This window comes from Microtus oregoni, unplaced genomic scaffold (assembly GCF_018167655.1).
Source record: "Microtus oregoni isolate MIOR12 unplaced genomic scaffold, Mior012 000002F_ref0000024, whole genome shotgun sequence".
NCBI lineage: Eukaryota > Metazoa > Chordata > Mammalia > Rodentia > Cricetidae > Microtus > Microtus oregoni.
In genome coordinates this window covers 85680052-85688158 of record NW_024543061.1, presented here as the reverse complement: position 1 = coordinate 85688158, position 8107 = coordinate 85680052, and positions in this window count along the sequence as shown.

The following is an 8107-nucleotide window of genomic DNA, read 5'->3' as shown; positions in this document are numbered from 1 at the left end:
CTTTTTATTGTCTCCTGATCTCTTTCGCCAGGTCCCCACTACACTCAAACATGCACTTCTGTCTTTGAATGAAATGATCTTTCAAAGCAGCCAGTAAGCCTTCTGGTCACTCTTACTTGACCCACCTGCAACATTCCATGCTAACATGTCCTTCCTCCTCCAAACCCCTTCTCAGCTCCACTTCCAAGATGCCGAGCCCTTGCTCATTCCTTTGACCTCTCTGAGCGAGTATTCGCCCTTGTTTCTTTATACTCAAATATTGCAAGGTTGGTTCTGTTTCCTTTTTTATAGCTATACTTCCTTAAAGGTCTTGTCCATTTCATGGCTTTTGATTCTGCTCCAGTACTGTAAAACACCTGAGCACACATTTCCAGTGTAGACCACGCTCAACTCCAGGGTTCTGTTACCTGATGCCAACCCAATACCTTTCGGGAGCCATGTCAATCATCTCAACAGCAACCTTCATTACCACCCTGGACCTCCTCTCCCTCCAACATCCTCCCTCTCTAGGTAAGTGCCAACTACTCCTGCCTTCTCGCTTTCCAGAAGGAGGAAAATCAGGACAAAAATAGTGCCCATCTCCCAGGGCTATTGCCAAGGCGAGATGATCAGTGCTTGCCCTGAACTGGGAATAGCACCCAGCATAGAATTACTACATTAACTCTTGCTAAATCATTAAAGTAATCATCTTTGGCTCTTCTCTGTCTCTCAAGTCCCTGTATCTAATCATCAGCTAATCCTTTGGCACTCCCTTGGAAACACATGCAGAGCGCAGCCGCATCTCATCTGTATCCGCAACACCTTGAGTCAAGCCGCTGTCACCTCTTGCCTGGATTTAGTGTCTTCACTGGTCTCCTCCCTCCAGCAGCCTCTGCCTTACTACAGCCACACCCAAGCCGGCAGCCAGAGTGGTCCCTTCTAAATAGAAGTCAGACCATGGCACATCTTACTGGAAAAGCTTCAGCAGCTCCCTTTTCCACTCTCAGCGTGGTGCTGTCTTCCCTGTGACCCCTACTTTGCTGAAGGGCATCTCTGTCATGGACTGCTCACACCCTCTGCCACAGCCATGCTCTGTCTCCTTTTTCTTGCTTTAGAACCAAGCATGCTCCTGCCTCCAGTCTCTTGTGTTTCCTGTTCTTTCTGCCTGGGTTACCTTTCTTGTCTGTCATTTCCTTCAGACACAATCTCAGACTGTCTTGTTAGAGAAGCCATGGCTGCTAGCCTCCCATACTGTAACTGCCACCTCCGTACTCTCCTTCTTTTCAGGGAATCCCAAACCTGTGTGGACTAGATATCGGTGCTTGTCTGTGAGTTATCCCTCCACTGTGACGTATAGAGCTGTGTGTGCCACAGTACCTCCACAGCCTTGAACAGACAACGTGCCCAGTAAATACTAACAGAGTCATGAGCGAAGCCGCATTCCTTGTGCGGGCCCCGTTCCCGAACACGGTTGGCTTTTGAGTGTACACCCAAAGAATTTCTACTCTGAAAAATCCTGAACCACAACATCTTTCACAGTCAGCCTTCTGTGAAGAAGGCAGAGAAGAAGACAGAGCCTATGCATATAAGCTGAAGCTGCCTACATCTGACAGAAGCTCCCATCAGCTTCTCACGCTCATGTTGTCAAACAGCCTGCTTCTATCACACATCTGTTACACATGCCGAAAGCCCCACCTGGGACTGGAGGCTTCAGTGTGCGAGAACGCGTACAGGTGAGGCAGTGGGGACAGGAGCCTGCTTTGGCGGAAACAACGAGAATTAGTCACGATGCCAGGCTGAAGGATGTGCCACCCGGGGAACAGTCATTTTGGCCTTTAAATCAATGGAGTCATTCATTAAAAACAATTGAGAGAACCTAATGAGCAACAATCCAAAGATCATAACAGATAGCTGTCATCCTCACCTGTCCCCTAATAAGACTTCAGCATCTTAGCGCTGAGGTGAGCTTTACACCTACAAGATCAGTAGTATTAAATTAAATCATTGTAGTAAATCTAGAGAGTTTATTATTGGCACAAATGGATAGAAAGTTCTCTTCTGTTCACCTAGAGAATGTGTGTATGTCTGTGCAGAAGAGTGTATGTTTGTGTGCATATGGTTAAAGATGTGTCCACACATGATTGTGTCAATCAGAGGCCAACCCTAGGGACTTCCTACAGTTCCTAACCCTAGTGTGTTTTGTTTGTTTTCTTGTTTCATTAAAAAAAAAAAAACACGACATCTTAAATTTTGCAGGCAAATGGATGGAGCTAGAAAACATTATTTTAAGTGAGGTAACCCAGACACAGAAAGACAACTCTCACATGTACTCACTCATAGGTGGTTCTAAAACATAAAGCAAAGAAAACCAGCCTACAAATCACAATCCCAGAGAACTTAGACAACAATGAAGACACTAAGAGAGACTTATATAGATCTAATCTACACAGAAAGTAGAAAAAGACAAGAATTGAAGGGGAAAGGGGAGAGGCAGGGAGGAAAACAGAGAAAAATGTAGAGCTCAATAAAAATCCATAGAAAGATTAATTTAAGCTTAAAAAAATATAGCTAGAAACAAGCCTAAAGCTAAGGCCAAACACTCATAATTAATAGTGAGTCTGCGTCATGGTTTGGGGTTTGGTGATGGGGGAGCGTCTTCTGTTTTGTGTTAATTTCACTGGTTAAATAAAGAGACTGCCTTGGCCTTTTAATAGGACAGAAAATTAGTTAGGTGGAGTAAACAGAACAGAATGCTGGGAGAAAGAAGCCAAGTCAGTGAGTCGCCATGATTCTCTTACTCCAGACAAACGCAGGTTAAGATCTTTCCTGGTAAGCCACCTTGTGGTGTTACACAGATTATTAGAAATGGGTTAGATCAATATGTAAGAGCTAGCCAATAAGAGGTTATAACTAATGAGCAAGGCAGTGTTTAAAAGAATATAGTTTCCATGTAATTATTTTGGGTAAAGCTAGCTGGGAGCCAGGTGGTGGAAAGCGGCCCACAGCTCCTTTTTACAGTTTGGCAGTTGAGAAAACCTGCTTCACAAAAGTCACTGTACCCTGGGACTTGCTGATTTCTCCAGCTCTTGTGCAGAGTTTAAAATCATGACTGGAACTTATCAAGTGCTTTCCCTTTATCTACAGAGATGATCCTGTCATTTGCCCTCTTGGTACCTTTATGTGTGTGGTTTCATCTCTCCAGCTGCCTGTATGTTCTGAGTACATCATGCTTTGTCTGAGAGCACGGCCCATCTCACATAAGTTTTAATTCACCAGTGCTGTGGTCATTGGACCTGTGTTCACAAGGTTTATTAATCAGTAACTTTCTTTTCTTGTGATGTTTTCATTCAGTTTTAATATCAGGATAATATTGACTTCAGAACATTAAAGCATTCAGCCCTATACTTTCTGGGAAAATAAAAGATCTAGTGCCCACTTCTATAAATACAGAGAGAATTTGGTATCTAGGTCATGCTTCTGTCAAAGAGAAATATTTTAACTTAAAAAAATTAATTTACTTATTTGTCTCCTCAGATATGTTATTTGTGATGTTTTAAGTTGTTGGCATGGAATTACTGGTAACCTTTCCTCAGAGTCCTCTTGTTTCTGTAGGATTGGTAGTGATGCCCCCTTTCACCTAGGATTTTGTGAACTTGCGCCTCTTTTTCTGTCTTAAGTTCCTGTCCTGACTTCCCTTCTGGGTAAACTTGGAGCTGTAAGGTGACATAAACCCTTTCCTCCCCAAATTGCTTTTAATCATGGTGTTTATGGCAGCGTAGAAAGCTAAGCAGGACAGTCAATATAATTGCAAGCTTATTAATTTCCTTGATCATTAAAAGTTGTTTTTCATAATTTCTTTAAATTAAAGCTAATCCCACTGATTTGAAGCTTTTTTCTTTTTCATATGGGCACTTAAAATCATGACTCTTCGGACTGGAGTACAGCTCATGTGTAGAGTTGTTTAGAGTGGTACTGAACTCTCTGGCTCTAATTCCTCAGTTGGAAAATTTCCCCCAGTTCTCGTCTATTTGTTGCAAACTCTGCACTCCTGCTGTTGGGCTTTCTTATAATGACTTTACCTGGTGTCACGAAGGGAAAAACCATTATTTCCTGTTTTTAAGGTCATCTTTTGTCCCCTTCCTGGTTATTTCCCTCAATTTCCTCACAAATCAAATAAAGTGAATGATATAATTGAACTCAGGACACATAAGGCTAAAATATGAGCATAGAAGACCTGAATACATAACCTGTAAACACACTCTACACACCTCCCTCCCTGTTTCCCCCTCTGCCTTCTGAAAGAGTATTTAAGAATTTTAAGCTTTTCTTTGGAATCTCCTTTAGATTTTCCTATTCCTCTAGGTCTCTACCAAGTAGACATGAAGCACACACAGTATCAGCTTCTTTTGTTTTTTCTCTTGTTGATCTATGTTATGGAGAAACATAGTTAAGAATTATTCAGAGTAGGAGGAAATTGTTAGGTGGTTGTAACAATTAATAATTAAAATGCAAAAGCCTCTGCACAGTGCCAACCATTATCAGGGAGGTGTAAGCATTTCCCTTCTTCCTGTCACTTCGCGTCTCTGGAAGAGATAACAGGTGGTCCTGAAAGCAGTTCTAAAAAGAGAAGATTCTTGTATCACTTTTGTTTTTGTAAATATCATTATTCTCCATAGGAAGATGGCACAAAGGGTGTGGGAGGTCTTTCTGTCTATGTGTTACTTTTATTGGTTAATGAATAAAAATGCTGGCTTGGCCTATAGCAAGGTAGAACTTAGTTAGGTGGGGAAAGCCAGGCTGAATGCTGGGAGATAGAGGGCCCTCTGGCATGCTCAAGGCTGAACTACTCCCTCCCCTCACCCCAGCTGCAGATGTCTTCAGGAAGACTTCTCTCCACAGCCCATGCCACAGGAAGAGCCAAGCTCACTCACTCACAGTGCCTCATGCAGGATCAGTTGTGTGCTGTTAGCAGCTCTGAGGATGAGAATGTCAGACTGGAGAGAGCTAATCCTCCAGCTCTTCCTCGTTTAACCATCCAGCTCAGCTCTCACAGAGTTGGTGTGGAGAAGTCAGGGCTGAGCCTTCAGGGTGTCGCCTCTTCAGAGCTGCTCTTCTCACCCAGGAGACTGTCCATGATCAGAACACAACTGGATTTTCCAGGGAGCTGAACTTCATACGACTGTCTTTGGTTTACTTTTGTTCAGGTGTTACCCAGATAGCCCACAGGTTTATAGATGTACAATAGGGTGGCTCTATCTGTGGCTACCTTGTCTTTCCTTTTCCATATCAGCTCCTCCCTCAACTCTCTCTTGAGGACATCTGTGTCTACCCAGGGATCCAGTTCATCCACCCATCTCACGGTGCTGGACTCAACCATGCAACGTCCATTTCGTCATGTGGGGCAGCCTTTACAGGATTCAGGAATTAGAACATGGGTATCTTGAGGAGCAATAAGAGCACCCTGATTTTGTTCCTTAGCCACTCACAAGAAGGAACTATCTCTGAAGTAAAATGAAATTTCAACACTTAGTTATTTAAGACTCTGGTGACTTTGAATGTAAACATACAAGGATGGGGCACACCCGTGGCTCTAGACTCAATCTTTTACTTGGTTATAGCTTTCTCTATGTGATGCAACCTCCAATTGTTGATATTTGACATTGATGCTCTTTTTGTTTTATTTTTATGTTCATTATCTCTTTAATCTAAATGAGACAAGAATACATACTTTGACTGATTTTTAAAAAATCTATTCGCACATAATTTATATTCTGTGTATTACTGTATTTGAACAGGACTAAGCCCTCAATGGTTTTATTCAGACATTAACTCTGTCTGTTTTTGCTTTTTGTTCTTTGAAAGGAATTTATTTACTTTCTGTACATATTTGTTTTCAAAACCCCCATCCTTGTACAAGTATAGTGCTACATAATTCTAGACATGTTAGACATAGCCAAAGTTTCTTAATGAAAATTATGCTTTCCTGTGTCTCAGATTTTTCTCTCAAAGGGAAGGCAGATGATCACACAAGGAAAAGGTGTTTTTAAGCATTTCACGGTCAACACCCCAGACCATCACTTGCTCTGAACCCTTTTATGGAGTGGGTTTTCCACAGTGTTACTGGCCTCCCAGCATGGAGAGAGACCACTGTGGTTAAATAAGCCAATAGAACAAGGTTCCTGTTTGGCCCTTGGATGGAGACCTGTGCCCTTTGCAAACATGGGTAACCATGCCAGTAATGACTTCCCGAATATTGCTTCTTCAAGCCAAGCTGTGACCTCTCTTACCAGGTGTGTGTGTGTGTGTGTGTGTGTGTGTGTGTGTGTGTGTGTGTTACATTCGGTGGGAAAGCATTCCAGATTTTTCTTTTCTATTATGTCCCAGTTCTAGCTATGACATGATGTCTTAGAGCTTGGCTTTGAAAGGTCAATGTCAAGCATGATGTACACAGTGCTGTTCCATTTCAGGTATTAATTTTATTAAAGGGATTCATAGAAATGTTCATGGTTTTCCAAACCAGCGATTCTTTTGGTACTTCTGAGAAAGTGTCCATCTCTCTAAATGTCAAATTTGAAGCAATAGTCAGCGTTCTGGTTTGGATAGGAAATGTCACCCAGAAGGGTTGAAGACCTGGCCCCCAATGAGGTAGGTTTCAGGGAACTGATTGGACCATGGGCGCTCTTACAAAGTCAGAGGACTAGGCCATTGTGGATTCTCATCTTGGGTTCTCATTGGGAATAGTAGAAGCTAGGAGACAGGGCCTAGTTGGAGGATATATGGCACTGGAGAATGCCTAAAGCGTCTTTTGCCCCACCCCATACCACCTCTCTTGTTCTCAGCAACCACAAGGGGAGCAGCCCCACCTTCCTGCATATTCCTTGCTATGTTTACTCACTATAATCTAAAAACAACTAAAGTAGAGGCTAGAGGGATCACTTGGTGGTGAATGGCACAGACTACTCTTCCAGAGGACCCAGATTCAATTCCCCATGAGAACACAAGGGCTCACAACCATCTATAACTTTCACTGCAGAGGCTCCAATGCACTCTTATGGCCTCCATGAACAATGCAAGTAGGTGGTTACATTGCAACAATGCAAATATACACGCAGGCAAAACACCCATATACAAAAAGTAATAAAATTTAAAAAAAAGAAACTGATATAGTTGGCCATAGGCAGACACCTCTGAAACCACGAACCAAAATAAAGTCTTTCTCCATCAAGTTGTTTATAACACATATTTTCTCAATGGCACAAAGCTAAAACAATCAATTATAAAAACGTATTTCCCCAACCTGTACTAGCTGTTTTTCTGGCTGAGACAGAACATTCAACAAAAGTGACTTAAGGAGAGAAGGGTTAATTCTGGCATGGCTGTGGAGTATCATAATGGGTCCATCAAGGTAGGAAAGGGTGGTGGTAGGAGCAGGCATGGAACAAAGAAAGACGCTGGAGCTCCTCGCACAGTCATTGCTCTCTCCCCACTTCATCCAGTCTGCCCTGCTCCCTTCTCAGAACGTTCAGCAAAAGACAACTTCACAGACACACCCCCATGTGTGTCTCCGAGGTGATTCTAAGATCCAGTTGACTTGAAAAAGAAGATGAACCACCCCACAACCCAAACAGAGTATGTTTTCACTGAGTTCATGTGTAAGTGTGCATGTGTGTGTTGCACGTGTGACTGGCACATGGTAGAGATGAACGCTATGTCACCCCACAGCTTACAGACATACCAGCAGTGCTCAAACTGCTGAGCACATATACCAGTCTCCCCATTGTGGTAGGAAGGCCACTTGATGGTTCCAGACTGCTCAGCCCCAAAATAATCACACAGAAACTATATTATTTAAAACACTGCTTGGCCCATTAGCTCTAGCTTCTTATTGGCTGACACTTATATCTTAATTTAAGCCATTTCTAGTAATCTGTATATCACCATGTGGTGTGGCTTACCCGGTAAAGTTTTCAGCATCTGTCTCCGGTGGGGCTACATGGCTTCTTTCTGACTCTGCCTCCTTTCTCCCAGCATTCAGTTTAGTTTTCCCTGCCTACCCCTATTCTGCTCTGTGCAGGCCCAAGACAGTTTCTTTATTAACCAATGGTATTCACAGCATGCAGAGGGGAAT